At 40.4% G+C, this 27,186-nt stretch overlaps 1 long non-coding RNA gene across 1 annotated transcript; it reads right to left on the bottom strand.

The window, feature by feature from the left end:
• Positions 1-1,477: 1,477 nt before the first annotated feature.
• LOC122905513 lies at positions 1,478-15,146 on the bottom strand. The gene is made up of 3 exons (XR_006384340.1): positions 15,035-15,146; positions 14,352-14,442; positions 1,478-1,622 (listed from the first exon to the last, which is right to left on the bottom strand). It is a non-coding gene; the product is annotated as an uncharacterized LOC122905513 (long non-coding RNA).
• Positions 15,147-27,186: the final 12,040 nt, after the last annotated feature.

Here is a 27,186-nt window from a genome sequence, read left to right on the forward strand (position 1 = left end):
CCTATAAGACAAATCTCATTATTATTTTCATTTATAGATTGGTCATTTAAATTTAAAGGTTAAGTGGAGGAGAGAGGGTAATAACCTGGATGTTTAATTCTACCATCCGCAATCTTACCCATTAAGCTCTACTGCTTGCGGCAGTCCACTCACTTTAGTACATTCCTTCCATAGTCTCGTCAGGCTGCAATTGCCCTTCCTCCTTCCTGTTGACAATCTCTGGGACAGATTCTTAAGTATCTGATCATGGAAAAAGCCTTCTTCCTAGGCTATAACTGGTCAACCCCTTTCAAATTAATTTTATTAACCGCTATTAGCTAAATATTTTATATTTTAACTGGCTCCAATATCTGTCCTCACCTTGTCTGTCAATATCATCTTTACTCTCTCTATTGAAAAAGCAGAAGTCACACACCAGCTGGATTCCTCATTGTCTCCATGATGTAAACTTTGTTAGGAGAATCAGGTGGGACTTTTGAAGCATCGTGCCCGTCAAGCTCCAGTAAAGGTGTTCCAGACCCATGGAGGGCCATCTGCCAGGATTTTGCTCATTCCTTTAGCAATTGTTTTCCACTTTGCTGGCTCCTGAGGGACACCCAAATGATCTTCATGGTAAGTAACATGAGAAGTAAAAACAAAACAGAACAAAAGAAAACAAAACGGAACAAAAAGCAAAACACACACACACACACACACACACACGATTTGGATTTATTCATTTATCTAACTACTACCATTCAATAACTTGAGTGCTTACTAGGTTCTAGGTTCTATCACATGTTCCCCCTGGAGGGATGCCATGAGAATTAAACAAGGTACAAGTTGTCTTCAGCAGACTTTGTGGCACAGAGTAAGTCATACATATGTAAGTCCCAATCCCCATTTCCTTCTGAATAAAAAAATGTGTGAATGAATTTGCAAGCTCAGTTTTCCTATGGTTCCTTTCAGCATAGCAAGAGCTATTTCTCAGAATCTGCCTTTCAGCCCATGAGCTCAGCAGGATATCCAGTCAATGCTGCTCTGTATGGATTTTGCCAACTGTTGGTTTTGATCTTGCCTACCAACTTCACGTTATGTTTTTCATTCAACGTTGATTCAATGAGTATTTATTAAGCACCTGCTGTGTGCCTGGTACTTAACTGGGCTCTGTGTATATAGTGGTGAGTGAGAAAGATATGGCACCTACACTTTATGGAGGAAATAAGAGTAAAAATTAAGCGTAAAAAGGATAATCTTGGGGAGTACAGGGTGGTATGAGAGAACATGCTCAAAGCAAAGCAAAATATATGTTTAACATAATATCCATTTGATCCCACTTGTTTGGGTTCATCTTTTTTCCTTGAATCTAGTTAGGTCCTACTCATTTCAGGGTGCTTGTGGTAGTAGTTACAAGAGGGGAAAAACTCAAAATGACTTCAATAGCATAGGCCAGTTTTTTGGTGCATATGACTGAAAAGTCCAGAGATAACTAATTTTAGGAGAAGCTTTATGTGGTGACTCAAAATAAAACCAAGAATTGTTTTCTCTCCATTTCTCGGCTCCAGCTGCTGACATTGGCCCCATCATTGGCCAGTTCCTCCTCTCGTGGTCCCCAGGTGACTGGCATTGGCTGGTGGGGATGCCTGCCCAAAAAGCAAGGAGGAATGCATTGAATAAAAGGCCTGACTCCCCTTGCCTAATTGGACCTCCCTAAGTCTTATAACAGTTCCATGGACAGATAGAAGAATTTCCACCCATCTCTTTCTAACACGCAGAATTTTGTATTGAGCCACCCTAACACCCAGGGGTGAGATCAATTTTCCTGATCTGCCTGAGGGAGGAGTCACATAAAATCCTGGTATGCTCTCTTCAGATATATGGCTATTGCCAAATTGCTGTGCAAACCAGACTCCAGCCTAAATTCCTGCCGACAACAAATGAGAGTCGCCATTCTCCACATCCACCCCAACACATGGTATTTTTTTTTAAGTATTTGTACTAATACAAAAAGTTGTGAAATGGAATTTTATTGTTGATGGCCCCTTTTTGTCTCCTTTTTCATAAAATATCAGCTTAAGTAATCTCCCTATTCTATAGCTAGGTTCTTTTCCCTCTCCTATATTTCTTTTTTATACCAATTTTTTTTTCCTCAAGGACATATTTTGTCAATAATTTGTACCAGTCTGTGTCTTTTCATTTTGTTGTTGGTCACCTTGTTGGGCAAGTGCCTTGAAATTTAAGGTATCCAGAACTAATCAATCTTTTTCTTTAGGTTTGGTCTTTGTGTGCCTTATTAAAAAACAAACAAATGAGCAAACAAAACAAAAACAAAAATAAAAAACCTCCCTTTCGAAAACTAAACATAATATATATTTTCTTTTACAAGTTTTAAAGTTTTGTTGTTCACTTTTGTGTCCTTAATTCACCTGGAATTTGTTTTTGTGGATGTTATGAGGTAAGGACTCTATTTTTTTACTTACTTAATGCAATTTGGATGGTCAGCTTTTCTAGTACTACTTACAGGCTGGTCCATTCATTCCTGGTGATGTTTCATATAGTCTCCATGTGTAACTAAGTTTAATCCTGGCCTCTGTGTTCTACCCATTGGTATTATTTTGTGCTTTCTAACTTCCTTTCTTTCTTTTCTTCTCCCCTGCCTTCCCCACCTTCTTTCATTCAGATTGACACAATTCTCTTCATGCTCCACTGATTTAAAAATTCTTACTTCTATGCTATTCTTTAGAGACTATCCTTAATATCATCCCACTGGACACTGATTTAGCAAGGTCAATGTTTACAGTACATTAGCCTATCTCTCCCCAAATAGAAGCATTTTAGCACACTTAAACTCCCATCACCCCTTCTTATCTACCAAGGTACTGATAACTAGTATTTTAATTCCATCCTGCCTGCAACCTTGTTGTCCTCTGTAGTCAAGTCAGGTTTAGATGCATCTACATGATTCTCTGTTTCTTATTGCTCTTGGTATTTCTCTAACTTAGCTCTGCTGCACTTTGCAAATATTACTACAGGTTGTCTACATGATGTATCTTCATATGTACCTGTATTTTCTCTCTGCTCCCTTTTAAAATTATCTGTGTTCAGTGTTTGTATTTCTCCATTACGTTTCTAATTGAAGTTTGTGGTTTTTATCGCTGTCGGAATTCAGTGCACTTCTTTATTCTGAAGACACATGTGCTTCTTTTAGTTGGGATACTTCTAAGGCATGATCTTTTAAAATATCACTTATCCCCCTCTATTTTCTCTTTTTTTGGATAACCTGCTAGATACATGTTGGGGAAAACTTATGCTACCTTCCATATCTTTTCATCTTTCTTTCCTGCTTTCTATATCTTTATTTTTGCTGAACTACATGTCATGCAATTTCTTCAGATTTATATTCACTAATTCTTTTTTCTTCTTTATTTAATTTTCTATGACACCTTTCCTTTAGTAGTTTTCCCTCACAGCTACATATTAAAATCTGTGTGCAAGTTTGAGTGTGCATTTTATAAAATGCACCTGTTACTTTTGTCATGGTATGCTCTTCTTTCATATTGGTTATACTTTCTTATCACTTCTCCTTATTTTTATTTTATTTTATAGATCCTTTTATTTTTTTTTATTCAAATTTTTATTTTATAGATCCTTTCAGATTATTCTATTATATTGAATTATTGGTGTATCACTCTAGTGGCTGAGTTTGCTGGCTTACCTCATGGTGTATCTTTCCTCAAATGGTTGTTTATTGATGATTGTGAGCTCATCTTCATTGAGATTGTTTCCCTCTCTGTTGGACTCATGCAGGCTAAGTTGGGAATGTTTTATACTTTTTATAGTGACACCCAGTTTGTTCATGGATCTATAACTAATTTTTGTACCAGCAACTCTGCTTGGGAATTATAAATTCAGAACCCATACCTCAAGTGGTAGAGCCTTAAGTTTTGATTTCTCATAGAAGACATTTTTTTATTCACTTGGGGCCTTGTAAATGTAAGTGGAACCCCTTACAGGACCTTACATCTGCAAGATAAAAGTTTCACTCTGTACTGTCCTCAGGCTCATGCTTCAACCTTTCTAGTCATATGCAGGGAATTTGAATCCCAGTGACCAAACATAAGAGCCTATTCTGCATCTAGTATTGACTTACAAGTTGCCACAATGTCAGCTCACGGATTTCCCACCATGACCAGTTTGAATTTCTTCTTAATTGGTGGTATTTATAGATTCATCTTTCCTTTGAGCTTTTGCCTATATACCTTTATGGAATGCTTATCTTAGCCATGTTTATATGTATTTGGTGTGAGGCTGTACTGCTTAACTTTGTCTTTTAGGTTATTAAAAGTTAAATTTCAAAGTATACCTCCCTATGTAGCTACCAAACTAGCTAAATCACCCAGGAGACTGAGTTCCTGATGGCCTTAGATTTTAGATTTTTTATTAAATTGGTAATGAGCATGAATGAATATTGGAAAGTTTGAACAATTGCCAGTAGGAGTACTAGTGAGTAATAAATATTCTAAGCTCCAGTTTTCTCATTTAAAATGGTGATACCAGTACCTATCTTTACAAGCGTAATGCAGATGAACTAAAATAATTCATAGAAGAAAAAAAAAAGCACAATGTGTAACAAAAACAAAACAACAAACAAAAGCAGAAGAAAAATAACCTCAATAAATGCTGATTAGTATAAGGAAATTTGCCAAATGAGCATTTGGATAAATGAAAGGAACTTAGCTATCCACATTTTAAGGGCTCTCTATCCCAGATTCTGGAGAGCAGAGTTCTCTCAATATGGAAGCAATGGGATTTCATTCTATGACAGAAGGTATGTGGGTCTCCTCTGGGATCCAGGCCTTAGAGGACTTCCAAGTAGAGTTGCCTGGCCTTAGGATTCAGACATTTCCTAACATCCCTCCACACCTTTATGGAATAAAGCTCTCTGACCCTCCTCTTAGTTTACTAGAATTGCAAGGGTAATAGCTTACTACTTCCTTTGGGAATTTTGCTACTCGCAGGTAATTTGCTATGCCACTTTTATATGATTAGAATGTCATTTGTTGTGGGGGGGGGATTTTAACTTGGGGTTTTATGGGTTTTTTTGCATTTTATTTTATTTCATTTCTTTTCAGTGTTCCAAAATTCATTGTTTATACCCCACACCCAGGGCTCCATGCAATACATGCCCTCCATAATACCTACCACCAGTCTCACCCATCCCTCACCTTCCTCTCCTCCAAAACCCTCAGTTTCTTTCTCAGATCCCACAGTCTCTCATGGTTCATCTCCCCCTCCAATTTCCCCCAACTCACTTCTAATCTCCTTCTCCCTGTGTCCTCCATGTTATTCCTTATGCTCCACAAGTAAGTGAAAGCATATGATACTTGACTCTCTCTGCTTGACTGATTTCACAATGTCATATTTTTTTAAACTTGGAAGAAAAAGAGTGATTTGGGGTAACAGGTCTCAGGATATACAACAAAAGTTGAGGACTAAACACAGGTTAATACCTTATTAAGACAGAAGGTGAATGAGGCAGGTCTTCTAAAGGGACCTAAAAAACCACTTCCCATTGCAGAATTGTGGTGCTCAGGCTGCACTCAAAGTGTTACTGGCTCATCAAATGTTTCCACTCTGTAGGCCTCACGCAGGTTAAATTCTTCAAGTCTGCTTTAAAGTTGTCTTTTCTTCAGAAGGGGAAATCAGAGCAGTGCCTCACAAAATGGTTTTGTTTGGGAAACGGAAATGAAGCTAGGTGACCAAGGGGGTGGGAGAGCCAGGGCTCAGAACAAGGCTGTGACTTTCTTCTTTGGTTTTCTCCCATAGTGACCCTAGCTGTGAAGACATGAGAAGCAGCTGGAAAAAGGTGAGGGAACTAGCATCACCTCACTTTAACAAGAGATGGGAAAGAGACATGATAAATGCCCTCTCATATATGTATGCGCAGTTCATGAGTGAAGTAGACTCTATTTGGGATGCTCCCCGAACTCAAAGTATATGCCACTGGTTAATAAGCCCCACTTGCTGACCACCTGCTAGGTGCCAGGCCCTGTTCAGGTGGTTCATGGAAATACATGCAGAAATGTAGTACATGTGAACAGCATATGCCTGGTGTGCAAGGCATTTTGTTTTTATTATCTCACTTAATTTCCACAGTACTGCAAGGACTGTGTTATCTCATGTCCTTAAGGACTGTATTATATTGCTTCCCAGTTGGTGGAAAGCAGAATTGCGCTTAACGTGGAAGGCACTATGACTTAATTGAAAACACAGATGCAACTTCAGAAACCCAGGTTTATTTCCCAACTTTTCTACTTACTCGTGCTATTACCATGATCAACTTCTTTCAAATTCTCTTTGACTCAATCTGTTCACATATAAAATGGACTAGTAATAATGGCCTTGTAGGATACTTACAGAATCAAAAGGAGATGTATTTACATTATAAATGTAGTATTAGATGTTAACATTTATTGGGCACCGTTTTGTGCCAGTCATGTGCCAAACAGTTCACAAACATTTTATTTAATCCTCACCACATGCCCTCTAAAGTAAAAGAATTGCAATTTCTTTTAAAGGAACTAAGGCTCATAAAAATTAGTTTTTGCCCAAGGCCATCCAACTACTAAGGGTCATGACTGGCATCCCAAGTCCATCTGACTTTCCCTACATCCTGTGGTTTTAATCCTGCAGACATCAAAGGATTAGGAAAGCCTAAAGAATACTGGAAATATTCACCATTTTTAGAAGTTTTGAAGAATGTTGGTTTTGAAGTAGTTCCTGTATCATAAAATGAGTTAGAAGAGGTAGTTTCTACAATTTCTTCCACCTGTAAATATTGTTTCTACAAAAAAGATTTGCCAAACCACTAAGTAAGAAATAAGTATGTATTGGCCTAATTTGGCCCCAGTATGAACCGTAAACCATGGTTTCCCACACTATCCATGACAGGCAGACTTCTGTTTAGTCTTCATAAAGAAGATCCCTTGGTCCAATATCAGACCTGGTTTCTTGGATTTTGCTCTTTGCATTTGTTTGGACCACCTTCTCATTCCATTTACTAACTCACCATTAATCTCTGCCAAACACTTTTAATCTCTGTTAAACACTTTTAACACTGCTTTCTGGAAACCTCCACCATGCTCGGCACTTGATGCCTAATTTCTCCTCAGCTAGAGGAGGCTCTGGCCACAGCATCTTTCAAAATGTCATTCCTGAGGCACAGTGAATTTGTCTCATTCACTCATATTGTTGTTTCTTATCCACACAGGCAACCTCTCATCCCTCATTTGTGCCTAGGTCACTAGGGCAGGAGGGGCTAATAACCCAAGGTATAGAGTCATCCTAGCTCCCACCACCACTGAAGAAATTCATCCAGGGAATTCTTCTCACCACAAAGTAACTTCCTTTCAGGTCCACCAGCTTTCCTAATAGTGTGTACACCTAGAAGCTACATTATAAGGTTTATATTACAAGTGTTCCACCTGATTTTTCTGTAAGACTTGGTTTGGCTTCTAGAGAAATAAAGATCTTTAAACATAAGTGAATGACAGAAAGAAGAAAACAGCGCTTCCCTTCACACAAGGGAGACTCAATGTGGAGAGCTAGAAGGAACACTGAAAACGTTACAGTTGTGGAAAATGAGGACCAACAAGAGGAGTGCACTTGTCTGAGTATCTTACCCTTAATTTCCTACGTATTTTGTTTGCCTTGTTCTCTGCCCCCGCCACACACACCCATGTAAACACATGCACACTGTCCCTGAAATTATTCTATCCAAAAATTCATTTGGATATGTAAACCTCAGGTCTTTTTTTTTTTTTTTTAAGATTTTATTTATTTATTTGACAGACAGAGATCACAAGTAGGCAGAGAGGCAGGCAGAGAGAGAGGAGGAAGCAGGCTCCCTGCTGAGCAGAGAGCCCAATTCAGGGCTCTATCCCAGGACCCTGTGGGTCATGACCTGACCCGAAGGCAGAGGCTTTAACCCACTGACCCACCCAGGTCCCCCTAAACCTCAGGTCTTAAAAATGTGACTATTTCACAGAGGACCGAACTGTGCACCAGACTTTTTTTTAATTAGATGGGTTTTCTCATTAGAGCACAGCACAGTGGAAAGAAAAGAGACTTTTGAGTCTACTTTTGACTTTGGTTTGAAATGACTCTCTCTTATTCATTCACTATGTGACCTTGAATGACTTATTTAATGTCTTTGGGTCTCATTTTCTTTTTCTAAAGAAGGAAGGTAATCTCTTTCTCATGAGCCTGTTGAGAGTATTAAAGAAGCTTCTGTAGTTAAAAGTTTCTGTCTTCTGGCTGGCACATAGTAGAGTCTTCAATAAATATGAGTGTCTTTCCTTGAAAACAATGAGTTTCAGGAACTATGAAGGAAATAGGGTTTAGTGAATGCTGTGGTGAGGTGAACTGAAGTAAACAGGCAAGAGGCCAACAAACCCTCAACAGCAGACCTGTATTTGGTCTAACCACACCCAAATTCACACAGCAAGTAACATGTACAAAAGGAATAAAAACATAACTTGACCTCTAGGTGATGGAGATATTTCTATACATCCAAAGTAGCATGCTTTCTCGATTCTACTAACATGGGAAGGTCTCCCTCAGGAGGCACTGATCACACCTGCCAAAGCCCCTTCCAGGCCTGCTGTGTGGGGCTCTTTCATCTATGGAATGAAGAGACCATAGGGCCCATCTCTGAGGCTGAAAAGGAAGCAAGAGCCCTCTCATTTCTTGGAGCCTGAGAATCCCAGTCATTGCCCCAAGGGAGGTCACTGGCAGGCTTAGCCAAAGTGATCTGAGTAGGGATGAGCCATGATATCGAGTTCCAGTAAAACCCACAGAATGTTCTGAACTCATGACTAAGCCTGCACTAAATAAACAACCCTCCCCATCTACCTCAGAAGGATGGCTATGTGTGGTATGGCCTAGTAATCTCTTTTCTCCAAAAAATGAGAGACCAAGAGCTGTATGTTGCAGTTTTCAACATTCTTTTAACAATTGCATGTTCAGCCCCTATTTCATGCCAGTCATTGTGTCAAGTGGGGATACTATTAACTATGTTCAGTGAACCCCAGGGCGTCCTCAGGACCACCGTGGGGGCAAGGGTGGAGCCAAGCAGGCTGTGTCTGGCTGCCACTCTGTTGAGTCAACCAGAACAGATTCCCTTTTATCTATTTTATTGGCCTTCCTCATAATATTTTATTGAAAAGATAAAAATGTAAAAAAAAAAAAAGAGTCCTTTTCTTTTTTTTTAAAGTGTGGAAAAAGAATCTAGGCCAATGATATGAAATTAAAGGATGATGAACCTATTATTTAGAGCTAAAGAGAGAGAAAAGAAAATAGCTGATATTTCTTTTTTATTGTGTACAAGACAGTGTTTTCAATTAATCCTCACATAACCCTAAAAGTGAGAACTATTATTAGCTCCATTTTTGAGAAGAGGGACTGAGGCCCAGAGGATTTAAGTAAACGTGCCCAACTCAGCCAACAAATGATCTGGTAGATATTTAATCCCAGAAACACTGACATTAGAACGTGTGCTCTTAACCACCGCACTACGCTGACACCTTCCAAAAATCTCCCTTGGTGACCACTTCCAATCCCCATCCCTGGACTTTGCCATACTCAGCTTCTGCTCAAGGAATGCCCCCTCAGAGAGACCTTCTCTGATCATCTCACCTAAAACAGCTTCCTCTCCAGCCAGTCTACCTCTCCTTTTTGTGGCTTTATTTTCTCTTTGTTCTTATCCCAAATTGAGAAATATTGCACACATACTTGTTTCTGGTTTTTGTTTTCTAGAATGTCACCCCCGGGAGATCAGGGATTTGTAAGCTTTCAGATAATGGTCCTTCCCTGATAACAAGATTAGGTAATAAGTATGTGAGGGGGTACAAGACTTGAAGAGAGAAAGATCTGGACTGGGAAAAGCAACACGGTGTAGGGTGTTAAACCAAGAATATAAGGTCAGCTTCATTTTCTATCACAGCTTTGCTAATAATTAGCTGTGTGACCACATGCAAGTTCTGGCTTCCTCATCTGTAAGAGGGATGATTACTATAGACTCACATGCTGTCATGAGGATCAAATGAAATAGTACGCATTAATAAATGGCTCTTATTGTTTACTTCATTCATTTTTTTCCCCTATAACTGGTCTTGAAAACATAGCTAAGCACATAGCAAACACTCAAATAAATATATGATGGACAATGGAATGTCAGGTCATAATTAATAATTAGAGAGGACATGCTGTGTTATGGAAAAAAACAATGAAAAAAGAGTAAAGAGTGCAGCTGTTACCCAGTTCTGCCATATAACTAGTTGTGTGCCCTTAGACAAGTCACCTTGCCTCTTTTTCACCCACATTTTCTCTTGGGTGAAACAAGAAGGTTGGACAGGCTGATGTGTAAATTCCTTTGATCTCTGAAATCTCTGAAATTGAAAATGTCCCACAGCTGATCTGGTTTCCATTGGATTTTTCAGTAGCAAACCATCCTACCTTGATTGTTTTCAGGAATCTAAAATTATCTGTTAGGTTTTTAAGTTGCTCCTGGGGTTCTAGTCCAAAGGAAAATTCTTCATACTACTCACATCACAGAGTAACTGCTGGTTGCTTGTCCAAAGGAGACTGATATTCACAATGGGCAATTAATTCACTCTCTTATCTGGGTCTTTGAGGGTCGTTCTGGATTGGTGAGCCTCTTGACTGGTGGAAGGAATTCCATCACCCCTCATACTTGTTCTCAGTGAATGAGAAAGGAGTGAGATATATCGAGGTTGTCTTGGAGACTTCTGTTCCAAGTCCACCTTGGGGAGTTCAGTAGTTTCCTTTCTGTTCCATTGGAAGGGCCATTGTTTCCTTTGACATGCTGATTTATTGGAAGAGGCTGCTTGTTGCCAAAGATTTTGCTGGCTTAGAAAGTCATATTGGTGACCTGATGTGAGGGTTCTGTGTCCTTAGCCATCATTTTAAGAGCCACCATTTCAAAGCAACTGATATTCTACCTTTGTCCTGTATTTAAAAGACTGCATAGCCACAATAACTTCTAAGAATTCAACAGAGTCATTCTTTTTTTTTTTTTTTTTTTTTTCTTGGTGAATTTGTGTCCTTTGGTTGGTGGACTAGCAAACACAACTCACTCATAAAATATGGATTACCTGAAAACTCATTATAAGTCTCACCTTCTGTTTGACATTAAAAAAATAAAAATGAACAATACATAGCACTTCTCAGTTTTTGAATCATTTTCACATATATTACTTGATCCTCAGAAAGGGGCATAGACATGGTATTATTAGCCATATTATTACAACCTCATTGTTCATGTGTGGAAGCTGAGTCTCAGAATGTCTTCAAGACTTGCCTAAATACACAGAAGAAAACCTGGATTCAAGCCCGTGACCCAGAGTTGAAGGAGAGTGAAGGTGGTCAGAAAAGACTCGTGGCCAAAGTTCCTATGTCTAGCGAAACACAGGACAGTGCTTTTTACAGCAGCTTCCCAACCTTCTAACCCCCTAGGAAATACAGAAAATCTCTAGGGAAGGAGAAATGACAGAAGTAACCAGCAACTTACTTGCAAGCATACTAACAAAATCAAGACCTGAGCTGCTTTCTGTCCCCTGTGAAAATTCAGCAGAACTACCTGGGTGCAAGGGTAGGAGGGGAGATAAGGACTCAGAAGGCACCTGCTGAGGAGTCATCAGGATCTAGGTTGAAGACCCAGCTGTGACACCCACCTGACAGCTGTGTGAGTTTAGGCAAATGATTTCCTCTCTGTGTGCCTCACTTTCTTCAGGGACAAATGAGAAAATCTCCCCATAAATTTACCATAAGAATCAAATACAGTAATGCACACAAAGTGTGGGGCGGAGTCCCAGGAACAAAATAGAAGCTACAATTATGTGTGATGGTGAATGAAACATTTCACCTCATTGGACCTCAATTGCCTTATGTGTAAAATAAGGTGGTAGGTTAGAAATTCAGGGTTTTTTCCCTCAAGCTCTCTACATGAGTTATGACTATATTCTCTGGAATAGAAAGAGATAGATTGTTAGCTATTTTAGAGTGACATGTCACTTATGAATGAGTAGAAGGTGGCTGTGGTTATTATATCTCATTGATAATAAGGATAATATTTTAAAACCTATCTTTTATTAAGTGCCTGCTGAAATATATATTCTCTTATTATTTCCCCTTGAAAACCCCATAAAGCAGACAATAGTAACTCATGTTACATATGTAGAGAGATTAAAACCCAAAGAGTTTACCTCACTTATTTAAAGTCACCTACCTCATTCATGGTGGGTTACACTGCGTCCCATATGACTGTGGCTCTCTTGCCCTTTGCGATCTCCTGTGTTGGCTCTATTCATTAAAATTGCTATTTAATTTCTCTATATAATCTTTGTTTTCCTCATTCCGTATTGATCTCTCTTCCTATGTTCATCCTTCTACCCAATAACAATGTAATGCATATTTAAATACAAGTACCCACAGCTGTGTTGTGTGCTTTTGTAAGTGTGTGATCTATTATTATCTACTTAAATCTATGTCTTTATTGCATAATTCAGCATTTTAATATTTGCTTTGAAAAATTTTGAGTCCCTTCTCTACAAAGGTGCTGTATTAAATGACATTCATTATTCTTGCTAAATGTAGACAAGTCATGGTTCAGGTGAACTGGCAGGTAACTCCCATTATCCTTGGCACATTCCATCATATTCATTATTCTCTGTGACATTTATCAACACAGCATTTAGACATTTTCAAGAAAGAAAAAAAAAATCACTTTACATTCCAAGACATTTAACTAACATGTAGTCAAAATTTGCAGGTGAAAAAGTCACTTCTTTGCTACAAGTTACATGTGTTGCTTTAACTCTTTTGGAACACAATGAGAAGATGTGAAAAAAACATGCTAAGGATCACGGTGTGTGAGCTATTAAACCCACCTGCCATGACTTATGTTGCCTCATGCTTACGGTTATGCTCATGTTATTTTTTTCTTTTATTCTTTTCTTTTATTTTTAAGTAATCTCTACATCCAATGTGGGGCTTGAACTCAAAACCCTGAGATCGAGAGTCACACCCTCTATTGGCTCAGCCAGCTGGACTCCCCTATTCATGCTATTCTTAATAAAAGATGACTTCCCATGTACCAAGGATATAGAGGTTGTGTTGACATTCTCCTAGGTGTTTTTGGCCTTTCCCTGTGTTATCTTCTTCATTCTTGTACAAAAGCTCCGTCATCTAAGGGACACACCATCTGGCCTTGCTGCCTTTCAACTATCATGATGGCTGGCATTTACCAGCCTCCCTCCCTTACTCGTGGAGAAATCACAGCCTTACTACTGCCAACTCTAGTCATTTTAGGTGCTGGAGAGGCAGTCAATATTGTCGTAGGCTGCGGGTCCCAGAAGTTGATCCCAAGACGAGGATTCAAATGCAAGTAATTTATGAAGGCAGTACTTCCTGGAGAATCTGGTAAAGAAATGAGGGAAGCGGGACAACAAGGAGATCTCAGATGAAGTCCCATCCTTATCCTGCAGGGGATCTTTAGAGTATAGATTCCAATTCAGAGCCCAGAAAGCTGGTTGTTCCTATTCCCACACCCTTCAGTCGTTGGCCAAGGGCCACTCGGGGGAGGGAGGGAAGTTATTAACTCCCAAGGACTGTCTGTCCAGGACTGGAAAACTGTGCCAGTACCCTGAGGGCTGACCTCCAGGAGGAAGGTACAGCCCAAATGAAATGGGGGTAGTGCCGGAGAAATGTAAAAAGGCATCCCAGGGAGGAAGAGTGAAGTACCACCACTAACCACTAGAGGCAGCCACAGGGAGCAACTATCCAAAGTCTAACATAATTCCTTGATACTCCCATAGGTTTGCTAGGGCTGTCATAACAACGTACCGTGAACTGTGTGGCTTAAACAACAGACGTTTATTGTCTCATAATTCTGGAGGCCAGAAGTTCAGATGGCAGGGTTGGCTCCTTCTGAGGGATGTGAGGGAGGGATCTGTTTCAGGGTTCCTTCCTTGGCTTGTAGATGGCCATCTTTTCCCTGTGTCTCCTCCCATCATTGTCCCTTTCTACATGGCCCTATGTCCAAGTTTCCCCTTTGTATAAGGACACCAGTCATACTGGATTAGGGACCCAACCCCACCCCAGTGTGATCTCAGCTTAATTAAGTACATCTACAACTACTCAATTTCCAAATGAGATCACATTCTGAAGTACCAGGAGCTAGAACTTCAATATATGAAGTTTGAGGGGACACAATTTCACATCTCACAATATTTCAAAACTATAGTAAACCCTAATTCAGGCACCCCCTTCCATACCCACATTTAACTTCTTACCTCCTGGTACTGCTCTCTGGAATCTTTAACTCTTCCTTTGTTCCAGTCTGTTCACCGTACCTGTTCATTGTCTTTCTCACAACGTTTAGTCCTTGGTGAACAAAACACAACATGGGGCAGTTAGAAAATGTAAATGGTATGAATATGATTTGCAAATGATAAGTTCCTGTGTGAGTTTTAATTGCCGTTTATTTTCATTTCATCAAGAAATGCGCACGGAGCTCATATCTTGTATTTAGCTCAGATTTCCTGGGGTTTCTGACTTAGAAAGCTTTGTAAGTACAGGATGGATTATGGGAAGGAGAGGGTAATTGTGAGGGCATTGTAGTGTTACAGATTTAGAAAAAAAAAAAAGGGAGTTTAGATTAGGGAACCACAGAGGCGATGCCAAGAAAGCCAAGTGAGACACACCCAGAAAGAACAGCCATACAGACAGATTATATATTGAATAGGGACATCATGTGAAGAAAGGCAGTTTCTGGCACCTTTACTTTTTTTTTTTTTCCTATATCAAATGCTATAGTTGATTTCAATCTTATCTTATTTATCTTGTTCCCACACTGCCATGGATTCCCCCCTGACTGCCAAACAAAAGGCAAATGCTTCAGCAAAGTCCCTCCAAGCATCTGCCCACTCCCCAGCCTTAAACCTCACTCCCCCCCCACCAACACCCTTACTTGCACCTCAGCACATGACTTGGAGCTGAGCCCTTCCTTCTGTTTCTTCCTGTTGCACCTGCTCCCCTCTTTTCCTGCAAAGTCCCTCCTCCATGTTCGCTTGACAGAGGGAATTCTGCTGCTCCTCCTCTCTTCTGGGGGTTCAGCCTCTCCTGCATTTATGCCACCCTCTGTGCCCGGGAAGTCCTCTGTCACTGATCCTCTTAAAGTGGAATGCCATCATTTTTTATATGTGTCCCTCGTGAAATCATAAACTCCCCAAAGACAATTTCATGTTAGACTCATCTTTGTGCCCACAGTTCTTGGCACAATGTCCCGCCCTTGGAAACAGTCAGGAAGTATTTGTTAAGTGAATAACTGAATGTAAACACAGACCAAATCAGATGCTACGTAATGCATTGCACCCCGTCAGAGAGATCTTTCTGGCACTGAGACATCAGTGACTATACTTTGGAGGCTATGTTTCAGATTTTAAAAAAAAAAAATCTGAGAGAAATACCAATTCCTGAGATATGACTTCTTCAATTGCACCAGCCTCATCAAGCTGATGCATTAGATCCTTGATTTAATTATCAGATATCTCCAAACATTGGCTCAGTTTCCAAAATACCTATGTGGGAAGCTCCTAATGTTCTCTGGTGTCCAGTGTGGATGCCCAAGGGCATCTCCACTGTGTGCACACCAGCTCTGAGAGAAGAGGCTCCTGGTACAGGAGAAACTCATTATTAGCGAGACAAGTTCTCTCCTCACTAATGAGCAGCTTCTCATATGGCTGAAGCTGCAGAACTTCAACAATCGTCCCTTAAATCAGCTATTTTTTCCCACCCAATTAGGATATTCCTTTTTAAATTATGATAGGAAAGCTGACTCACTCCCAATCTTCCATTTTTCAGAAGGACTCGAGCACTAAGATCTGGATGGCTGTAATCAAGAAAGCAGAGTGCAGCAAAAAGACATTAATTTTAGAGACAGAAATCTGTGAATTTGAAATGAGCAATGCTAATTAATAGCTTCTTGACCTTGGGCAAGTTCTTGAAAATCTCACTTACCTCATCTGTGAATTAGGGGTAATAATAACTGACCTTACAGTATTTGGTAATGATTAAAAATGATGCAACCCACATTATAAGACTTAGCTCTGTGTTTCCCAACAAGGGTGTTGTTGACATTTGGGGTGGGGAAAATCCCCTTCTGGGAAGGTCTGCCGCACATACTGCAGGACAGTAAACATCTTTGGAAGCTGAACTCCAAATTCCAGTAGTGTCCCTGTCACAGTGACAGCTACAAAGCCCCCACACCACATACACGTTGCAAAATGTCCGATTATAATAAGAGATAAAACTTCACAGGCGCTACTCCGTGCTGGTAGCGTTCTAAGAACTTTACTAGATTCATCACATTTAAGCCTCATAAAAACTTTGCGATGCACTGGAAGATTAAATCAGTTGCTGGATTATACAAGTGGACAGTTGAGGTTCTGGTTTGTAGGCTCCTGGGTTTAGCTTCTGTGCTGTGTAGGCTGGAAGCATGGTAAGTCCTCCACCCGTGCTGCCTTCCTTTCCTCCTCTCCCTGTGGTTTCATTTCCAGTGCCTTTGGCTAACTCCTCAGAAAGCTGCCATTAGATTTTGTCCCCACATCTCTCCCAGGGGACCCCCAAAAATGCAGACTTCATTGGCCATAGTCCAATCTTGATGAGACTTTTGTTGTTGTTGTTGTTGTTGTTGTTTTGTTTTGGTGACACGTATCTCAGGGCCAAATTTGTCTTGCTGTGATGTGGCCCGCTGTGGGTTTCCACTGGAGATAAATGAACAAAATATTAGCCTCCATGTTTTCCCTCTTATTTGATTCTTTCCCTCCCTGTCCTCTGGGGCCCTTCTATGCTGTTGGTAGCACCTCTCACTTGGCTGATTTTTGTGATTGCCCCTTTGGCTGGGAAGGGAAGAGTTCTGGACCTAATTCCAATGTTGCCTGAGGAGCAGATTCCCCACACAACCAAGCTCTCCTCTGACCCCAGCTGAGTGTCATACAATTAAGCTCAACTCCAATGCTATCTACTCAGGGATAGAGTGATTCCACAGGTGAAGGGTTCAGTTCTACCCAGCACCCAATTCAGAGGCCAATGGCAAGTTCAGGTGTCACCTGTGCTTCTGAACCACTGGCTAGAAATCAGAGGTCCAGTGAGTCCTCCCTTGATGCTATGAATTTGCTAGATCAGCTCACAGAACTTAGAAACATTATATTTACTAGATCACCAATTTATTGTAACAGGCTAAGTCAAGAAGAGCCAGATGGAAGAGATGCACAGGGTGATGTGTGAGGAAAGCGCTGAGTGTCTATGCCTCTCTGGATACAGCACTCTCTCCCAGCTCCATGTGTTCACCAATCTGGAAACTGTCTGAGCCCTGTCCTTTTTGGTTTTTATGGAGGCTCCATTACGTAGGCACAAATGATTAAATCATTGGCCATTGGTGATGCACTCAACCGCCAGCCCTCTTCCTACACCCTAAGTGGGGCTAGAATGGAATCTCCAGTCCTCTAGCCCCCAGCCTTACATTACTTAATAAGTTACCAAAAAAATCACCTCATTCGCATAATAAAAGACACCTTAATCATTCTACTCAGTTAGGAAATTCCAAGGGTTTTAGGAGCTCCAGTGCCAGGACCCCAGGTGAAGATTAAATATTTATTTCTTATATAAATTACATCACAGTAGGCTTTCAAAATAAAGTCAGAGACACTTGCAACTAATAGTCAGGAGTCCCTGGCCCTGAAGCTTACTAGCCCACATGATATGATGCAGAAATAGCTCCATCAACTCTAACATTGAAAGACCAACAAGCTGTTTGCCACCTGCTATCTGTTAGTTGCTAGGACCAGATATCACAGTGGGATTCAGGGTGGTGGGAGTGAGGGAAGGGCAGTCTCCCTGAGCTAAGGTGCTGGGGTAGGAAGAACTCTGCACTAAGACAGGACTTCTTCTGCCACCTAAGGAGTTTAGACTCCCTCTTATAACAATAGAGTATTAAAATAAATGACTCTTTATCTACTCTACTTTAAGATTCTGGTACATTCCAAAAGGTGAGCTGACAGTCAGTAAAGAGGCCACAAAGAGAGGAGTGGGAAACAAGTGGACAAAATGAAGCTCAATTCAAGCAGCAGGTACTGAGTGTCCATCTTGTGTCTCTGTCAGATGGGCACTGGGAGTAAAGAGGTGAGGGATATCATACACCCCAGAGTAGCTCAAACCAACTCCTTAGTTACTGGTTTGAATTAGTAACAAGGAAAAGTTTGTAGACTATTTGATTTTTGTGTAATTTTGTAGAGGTGTCGAAGACTTGACCTAAGTAGTCTTAAAAAGCAAAACTCAACCAAATAAATGTGAAGATCTAATTTGACTTTCTTAAGCAATTCTGGACTTGGGGAGTGTCCCATCTAGCAAGGAGAGTTGCTCTGAAGAGTTGTACAAAATGGAAGGTTTTTATAGGAAGAAGGGTGGGGCAGGAAGTTGTTAGCAAAAGACAAGAAGGAATTGTTTCATCTTCTTTTGGGCGGAAGGGAATAGCAGGGTTTTTAATCATGCGGAGGCCCTCACTCTTGCAGATCAGAAAATTTCCATCTGATTGTTAAAAGGTCAGGTTTCTTTGGTAGATTGGTTTGCTGTCTTGGGGAGCAAATGACTCCTTTTGGGGCTTTTTTTTTTTTTTTAAACAGAAGTCAGTGTTAGAATCATTGAGAGGTTGGCTTGGGAATGGAGGGACCTAAGGACTGGCCCCAATGTTGACATAGACTTCACTAGGGTACCATCTCTGAGTATCATATGGTAGGTCCACATGGGGTTCTGCTAGTTTTCTGGCTCTGATTTACATCTCCAGATTTCTACTTTTCAGTGCTGTAAACTTGGATGTCTGTTTGCTCTCTACTAACCTTACTTCCTTCCTCTGTACAATGTAGACAACATTACCTAAATCTCAGAGCATGCTGATTATGAAATGAGCTAATATGTATATATATAATCACTGTATACACATGCACACATTTACATATATATGTAGATATAGATATAGCACTTTCCATATAATATAATTTGCGTATGATTACTACTCTTTGAAGGACTCTCAGAAATCATCTCATGTAACTCCTGAGGATACAGGTGCAGGAAGTGAGGTCCAGAGATGCAGCCACTTGCCCAATGTCATATTTGCCTACTATTCATTCTGCTGACATCTAGTCTTCCAAAATTTCATATCCAACTTAAAATCAAAACAAGGAATACTGAATATCTTCTCCCCCTCTGCGTGTTGCCATTTTGTTTTGTTGACTGCTTCCTTTGCTGTGCAGAAGCTTTTAATTTTGATGAAGTCCCAAAAGTTCATTTTTGCTTCTGTTTCCTTTGTCTTTGGAGACGTGTCTTGAAAGAGGTTGCTGGGGCCGATGTGATGCAGAGAAAGTCAATTATCATATGGTTTCACTTACTTGTGGAGCATAAGGAATTATACAAGGACATTAGGAGAAGGAAAGGAAAAGTGAATGGGGTAAATTGGAGGGGGAGATGAACCATGAGAGAGTGTGTGGACTCTGATTAACCAACTGAGGGGTGTGGGGAGATGGGTGAGCCTGGTGGTGGGTGTTAAAGAAGGCAGGTATTGCATGGATCACTGGGTGTGGTGCATAAATAATGAATCTTGGAACACTGAAAAAATAAAATTAAATAAAAAGAAAAAACAAGGAATAGCTAAATGCCTCATACTGTGCTAGTTCTTTTCACAAGCAACCTCTGAGGATGAATATTGTCATCCCTACTTTACAAATAAGTAAATGGAGTCTTAGAGAGGCCATAAGGGACCTACCTACCCAAGGTCACACAAATGGGAAATGATGGTGACAGAGCAGAAGTCACTCCACCTGCCTCTGTGCCTATTCCTTGTTCAACTAACTTATGTGGACACAGATGACCCATTATTTGTAAAAGTTTGATTATTTGATTTCTAGAGCAGATATATCTTCAGTTTGAAAGGATACACCAATTGCTTTCATGGGTGCAGATGGGTTCTTCAAAAGCCTTCAGGAAAGGGAGTTTCTGCCTTGTCCTGGACCCATATTTCTGGTGACCGCTCATGTTGTAGTTTCAGGATCATGGGAACTAAATTGAATCCCTGTAACATTAAAATGCCCAGAAGAATAATCAGAAAAAAAGGGGATTTTTTGTTTACTTAGCATACATAGAGGTACCTTTGTTCCAGATAAGCTCCTGAGAAATGTAATCAACCATTGTAATTGCATTTATGTGTGAGGAGGCAAATCATTTTCTGAAAGGGGAGTCTGGGTCTTCAAGAATTGTGCAGGGACCAAAAAGCAGAAAAAGACAGTAAGTAATAAACAAAAACAAACAAAGAGATGGAAGGATTTTAACATTTTGCCAAACGAGGTTGCTCTGAGAAGGTTTTAAAATCTATATAGGGGAGGGGTACCTGAGGGGCTCAGTGGGTTAACCTCCGCCTTCAGCGCTGGTCATGATCTCAGGGTCCTGGAATCCAGCCCCACATCGGGCTCTCCACCCAGCGGGGAGTCTGCTTCCCCCTCTCTCTCTGTCTGCCTCTCTGCCTACTTGTGATCTCTGTCTGTCTATCAAATAAATAAATAAATAAAAATCTTTAAAAAAAATATGTGTAGGGGAAACTTGTACCTGTCAGCCAGGGCTTATTGGACCTAGAAATTAGTGAATCCTCAAATGTTAGAAATGAGCAGGCTAGGCTCTACGGCTGTCCCTTTCTAGATGGACACCCAGACACATCTTGCTTTTCTTGGCAACTATGATACAATGACTCTCTCAGGAAGGCATGGGATTAGAATCTTTGCTGGAATAGGAATGAATTCACTCATTCATACCATCATTCCATCATTCCATGCATTATTAGCTCTAATGCAAGTTTCAGGCACCACGTATATTATATCCCTCTGAACAAGTCAACCTCATGACCATTTACCCTTTTAAACATATTTATAAAGTGATGACCAGAGGCTAACCAAGCTGAACAAACTTGGGTGACCCTAGGTAAGGATGGCTTCCTGATATCACTTCATTTTTCTTGTCTGCAGTATTACAGCTAGGTGACCTCAGACCTCTTCCAACTCTGACAATTAAAGATTTAAAAAATGGTTCCTGGGGGAGAATAAAAGCCATGCCCATCTCCCACTAGATAAGTGTGGTCTAGGAGAATGACATGCCCATGGCTTCCATCCATTAATGCATGAATCAGCTTCTCACTTACACTCCCGTGACAACATGTACTGAGCATCTCCTCATATCTCCTCGGAGATATGCCCAGGCCACTCAGTGAGACAGACTGTGTGCAGGCACTGGCATTCTCATGTGGTTTCCTGTCCTATAACAATGAGAATGACTGGGACTCAGAAAGGATAGAAAAATTTTTGTTTTTTGTTTGTTTGTTTTCTAAGACTTTATTTATTTGAGAGAGAAAGACACAGAGAGAGTGTGCACAGGCAGGGGGAAAGGGCAGAGGGAGAAGGAGAAACAAGCTCCCTGCTGAGCCCCGGATCATGACCTGAGCTGAAGGCAGAAACTTAACTGACTGAGCCACCCAGGCACCCCCTACAAATAAGTTTTTTAGTGGATAAAGAAATAAGAAGAGAATGGGCTTTGCATAGAACCAAGAATGAGGCAAATCTCTACACAATTATTTACAGGTGAATGTGAACACATTTTGCTCGTTACTAAGCAATGAGCTTAGTAACCTACCTACTCTACAAGTGTGGTGCCCTACCTACTCTACAAGTGTGGTGATAACACTACTTAGTAGTAATAATACTTCTAAAAGTGTTTAGGAGGGCTCAATGAGATAATTGTAGGAAAATAGTGTTAGACTGTAAGGAAGTCTGAAAATCCTGTGTTTTTTTGCTTACTCCCTTCTTTTCCTGATCCCTAGGACAGAGCGCCATACTAATTGAGTTTGCTTAAGAAACTCCTAGTTGACATTCTTTCTTCATAATTTTAATGCCATCACCAGCCCAAAATAGTGAAATCACCGGATCCATTCTTTCCCCTTAGAGGTTTCAAAATCTCCCCACCACTTCAGGCCATCTTTTTATAGCCTCACAGGGTCTGAGAGAGGATTAGCTCACATTTATGACCACTAAGGCACCCTGCCCACTTGGAGGGTTGAGGCTGATAGAGCAAATCCCTAGCAATTGATTTCCCTCCAACTTTAAGTTCACAGTGCTCTATCTTCCCCACCCTTGTGTGTTATCTCAGAAAAATAAGACTTCCTTATGCTCACTGAATAGCTGGAAGAGAGGAAGAAAAAAGAGCTGAAATTGGTACACTGGGTTCACAGAAGCTGGAATTGCGGAACGAGGCACAAGACGCAGCTCCAGCCACGAGTAAGCTGTGTGAACTTGGCTAAGCCATTTAAGGACCCTGAACCTCAATTTCTCTATCCAGTTTCACAACATTACTGTGAAGGTCAGAAAAAGGAGATGATATACGTAAAAATAATTTGAAAATGCTAAAGCCCTGTACAAACCTTAGCTGGGAGGTGTCAACATTGATAATGACTGAGCTGTGTCTTGCAAAAGCACCAAAATGAATGTGCTTTATTTATTTGTCATAACAAACTCGGTTTTTTGGGGTTCATGAATGGGACTCATGTCGTGTGGGAGAGTGTGACCATGTTTGGTGATGGCCCTGTGGTGCCACAGAAATGGAGCTCATGGAGGTCTCAATGACATGGCCACATCCTATAGTTTGATGGTAAAAAGGCAGAAAGCCCTCCATTTCTTTGTTTTTCCAACCAGGTGGCACACCTACTCTTTACAGAAGACACGAATCATTGAATTCTCCACACCCCTGTGGAAACCAAAGCAGCATTCCCTTAGCCTATTTACTAGTTCAAGGGTAAACTTCAACAGAAAGCAACATAAACGGAGTCAGGGTCATCCTCCTCCTCCCTGTTTATTGAATGTGGACCAGCCCTGTATTTGGACCTTAGGCAGATACCCGATGACATCTCTGAGCCTCTTTTATGCACCTTATATAAAGTTCTATCATGACAACCACACGGTATGACTGCATTGCTAGTTATCTGTCTGACCCATGCCATTAGACGCTAAGCGTCTCAAGGGAAGAGACCTGTAATGGAAGTCTTGGACACATGGTAAGTAATTAATAAGACTAGTCTGAATCTATATATCAATGAATCAGTGAGTGGGTGGGTGATTGGATAAATAGACGAATATGTCCTGGCCACCTAGAACACAGGGCAAAGAAGTGTATGCTGTCTTTCAAAGGAAGTTTGACTTTGGTGTCAGAGAAGATGCTTCAAGTGGCTTGACTTCTACATCTACACTGATCCCTGAACTCCTCTGTCACCTCCACCATGGACAGCCTCTTGTTTATTTTATATTATCTTCAATGTTTCTTCAAGTCCTCAGGTTCAATTCCAAGTCTGGCTCTGATCCCTGAGGCCCATCTGTTGACCTCTGCATATTGAGCCTTATGAGGGCAGTTGCTCAGGGCTTTGGCTATTGTGGTCTCCCATGAGCGTCCCTTCTACCTCATAACACAAAGACCAGGGAAACTGGTACTCTCTGGAGGTACCAATGTCAATCAGATATACCTTCAAACATTCTCCCAGCTTTGTCCTGCCTATCTGCCCTAGACTACAGAGAAACCCCAGCTCAGCTACTAAGAGCTGAAGTCATTCTGCTACCCAGGTCAGCAAACTGTGGCCCATAGGCTAAATCTGGCCTGTCATATGTATTTGCAAATAAGATTTTATTGGAATATAGCCCTACTCATTTGTTTACAGACCATCCACAGCTGTTTTGCAATCTTGTTGCAGAGTTGAGTAGTTGTGACAGAGAACAAATACACAAATGCACAAAGCCCATTACTATCTAGCCCTTTACAGAAAAAGTCAACCAAACTTTCTTCCTTGTAAACTAACCCAGATGTGTAAGTTAGTTGAATAATGCTCTGATAGATTTGATTCTGGATTTAGTGGTGAGTAGTCAACCATGCTTATTTTCATAACAGCTCCAAACTCCAACACTAGCAAGAGAGAAAGACTTTGTTGGCATGGGCCAATTGTCTGGTGGAACTCGAACAATCTATAAAGGAAGAAAGAAAGGAAGGGAGGGAGGAAATGGGAAGAGAACACATCAGTAGACACTTCTGGCACAAAAAAAGATCAATCCAGGGCTCATCAGAACAACCCTGTAAAGTGAAAATAATATGAACAAACCTTGGTTCTCTTCTTGGTTTGAATACTTATTACCTGAGTGACTGTATATGTGTCATTTATCTGAGACTCGGTTTCCTCATCTATAAAATGGTTAGAATATTTCCAGATACAGAGTATTTGAGATACATGTACATGAGGCAAAGTGGAGAGATTATGCATGCCTTGGAACCTGAACAGAGGTCTTCCTAAGACACCTTTCCCTGGGCATCCTTTCTCTTCCATACCCCACTCACAAGGAGTTGTCCCCATGAGAGCTTTCTACTTTATGACATTTTGATGTCAGAATGACGCCAATAACTGCAAATTAGGTGCACGTATGTGTTGTCACCAGCCCCGAAAATGTGTGGATTAGAAGTAGCAGAGGGTAAATCACTGACATGGCAAGCACAAATCACAGCTGGAGCACATCACAGGCTGGAAACCTAATTGAACCGAATGCCATTCACACAAAGGGAAATCTGGGAATCCTGCCAGCATCTTTCCAGAATGATAATTTTTCATTTAAATTCACCCCCACTTTCCCCCCTCAAGGCATACCTCCTTCTCTATCATCATCTGAACTACTGAATTGTTTCTCTCCTCCCATCCTTGTGGTAGAAGCAACTGGATTCTTTCCGGACCTTCCCTAAGATGCTATATGTGGACAGCTGCAAATCAATGTGATGAGCATTGTGTACCTACTTCAAGGCCCAAAGAGTCATGGGGATAGGAACATGGAGAGCTTCATCTGAGCTTCCAGGATGTCATCAGGGCCCTAAGGCCTAAGGTAGAGTGAAACTGTTTTTAAATTGACATGTCCCTAATGGTTCAAAGACATACTGGTTTTTCCAGGCCCAGTGATGGAATACATTCTGCAAGAGAGTAAGAGGTTTAATACCACTGCCATTGATTGGTATGGAGTGAGCATGAATGTATTTCATGATTCTCAACATTTCATAGACAGAACATCATCTACAGGGATTAGAGAGTGTCTATATTGTCTGAAATTTAAAATCCAAAAATACAATTTGAGTTAAAAAATATATAATTAAACTTTTAGCAAGGATAAATTGAACTCATAGTTCATGTTAAAACAACATATGTGATGTACAATCTTAGAAATTTGCCAACAAGCTTAAATATCTAATTCTTTATTAATTCAACGCATTCAGCAAATATATTTTAAGTGCTTATTATTAGTCATAATTATATAAATTAACATTTTATAAAACTTTAAAGTTTCTAGAGTATTTCATCTCATCAACTCTTAAAAAATTCTCTGAAGGAGGAATTACTGCATTCCTTATTTTACAAAGAAACTAGTTCTTCAAGAATAAGATCATTTGTTCAAGGTCACATGGTCAAAGGGACACATCACTAAAGTGATGAAACTGTGAAAGGAATTTAAGTCTTTTGAATCCAAATCCCCAAATTAATGTGTACCCACTCTCCCCTGCCTTAGCTATAGTCACTAGTATTCTGTATCTTAGTTCTAGAGCCTCCAGTCTGTTCTTCACATTCTGAGGTTTATTATTTTCTGAATCTATTTCCACAGAAGTATTTCTTAGTTCAGACCTTGAAGAGTCTAGTGCCTAAACTTGCCTCCAGAATCAACTCTTGAAATCAGGGGTCATCAAATATTTCCTGTAAGAGTCCAGATAGTAAATAGGTTAAGCTTTGTGGCCCATATGATGTCTGTCATAAGTACTCAATGCTGCCATTGTATTGGGCAAGCAGCTCTGTACAATCCATAAACAAATGTATGGCTGGGATCCAATAAAAATTCACTTACAAAAAATGACAATGCATCAGATTTGGTGTAAAGACCATACTTTGCTCTCCCTTTTGCTGCAGACCTATAGTGCTTTCCGGTAACCTCTTAACTAGTAACAATTCTCCAAATTAAGATTTTTATTAACTGTCCAACATTTAGTCATTTATGGAAAATGCTGCAGTTTTCTACCCTTTGTGTCCAAGAAAGCATATGTCAATTAGAAGGGGGAAACACTACACAATAAGGGCCCAAAGGATGACAAGATAAGTGTGTACTAGCATACAAGCAGAGTAGTAGGTCAGCTCATCCTGGGCATGGTAGTAGAAAAAGGGCCTCATAACTGCTTTTTTTTGTGATGGGTAAATCTAGAATGCAGGGGAATAAATCAAGAAAAGGAATGTTTTTTTTTTTTTAAGATTTTATTTATTTATTTGACAGACAGAGATCACAAGCAGGCAGAAAGGCAGGCAGAGAGAGGAGGAAGCAGGCTCCCCACTGAGCGAGAGCCCGATGTGAGGCTTGATCCCAGGACCCTGAGATCATGACCTGAGCTGAAGGCAGGGGCTTTAACCCACTGAGCCACCCAGGTGCCCCAGGAATGATCATTTTTAAGTGTTTATTATAAGCCAGTCACTGCACAAGACATTTATATATTTCATAATTCTCAAGACCATTATTTTATACCCTTTATAGCTAGAGAAACAGAGCTCTGGGCTATGAACCTCTTGTCCAAGTCCAGACAATTAGCAAGTGGTGAAACTGGAATGCAAACCCACTCTTGTCTAATTTCAAACTACACAATCTTTTGCGTTGATGTGGGACCCACTTAGGAATGAATTAACCTCCCTCATTACAAGGAATTCAGGCTCTTCTGCATCCCCAGCTCTAAGCACAGAATATTCAGGATACACAGAATACTACAGACAAATTTATTATAAAGATATCATTGAATAGATGGTCATTGTCTTTGATTTTACTGGCAATGAAAGGTAGAGCTGAATATTTAAACTCAGCAGAATAATTTATTCTGAGCCCTTGTCTCTTCTGTTGTTGACCAGCTCAATTAAAAAGGCTTTATGGTCGTATAGGAGGGAAAATTAGATCACTATCCCATGTGATTAATGAGTCAGCAAAACCAACGTCA

This window comes from Neovison vison, chromosome 4, assembly GCF_020171115.1.
Source record: "Neovison vison isolate M4711 chromosome 4, ASM_NN_V1, whole genome shotgun sequence".
NCBI classification, from domain to species: domain Eukaryota; kingdom Metazoa; phylum Chordata; class Mammalia; order Carnivora; family Mustelidae; genus Neogale; species Neogale vison.